Here is an 842-nt window from a genome sequence, read left to right on the forward strand (position 1 = left end):
GAGATGATGCTGATTGGGTCCTGCCCCACGCCTAATTATACCCAGCATCTGATTGCTCTCTGAGCGTAAGTGATTGGGACATTAAGCTGATATGCAATTTATTGTATTTTAATTTATACTTATCTTCAGAAGTGCTCTCAGCCCATCCCCCAGCAATTTTGTGATCGTTTCAGAATGTGGTTTCTGCAATCTCATTTCGTGTCTCCAACTGTCCAGCTCTGGTCTATACCAGTATGTGCTTTGCTGAATCAGGCATAAGCAATGACAGAAACGACAATCCACGTTAGGTGCTGTCTGATATAGACTCCTCATGTCCTCCAGGAACCTGGGGTTAGTCTGAGCATAGCCTCCGGACCTCAACCTCTCTTTCTCACCCTAGCTTCTCACCCAACTGCTTTTCTCTTAAGACAGCTGAGAGCAGCAAATGTCTTCCACTCTATGGTGATTCTCAAACACCGGCTGGGGCGATCGTGACATAATTTGGATGCAGATTTCCTGGAAAAGGGAGAGCCCACAGGAATTCAGATCCCTCCTCTCCTCTCTCCTGCCAGCCACTGGGCCCTGCTCCCCCTCAACACAGTTGTGAAGGAAGCCTCGCTGCTATTCAGACAGGCAAGCAAGAATAATATTTATTGGCATGTTTATTCTGGAATCAAACCTCTCAAAGACGAGATTATTGTAGGCATTAGCACAAGAATGACATTACCTTTGGTCTTTTTGCAATAAATGAAATCTCTGGAAAACATTGCCAGAGGTAATCCATTGTAGAAAAATCTTGTGGGCTATCTGATGTGACGCAGATCATGCAGATTCCTCATAAAGAAGCTGCAAATAACCCTAAC

Source organism: Anas acuta, chromosome 1 (genome assembly GCF_963932015.1).
Source record: "Anas acuta chromosome 1, bAnaAcu1.1, whole genome shotgun sequence".
Lineage (NCBI taxonomy): Eukaryota > Metazoa > Chordata > Aves > Anseriformes > Anatidae > Anas > Anas acuta.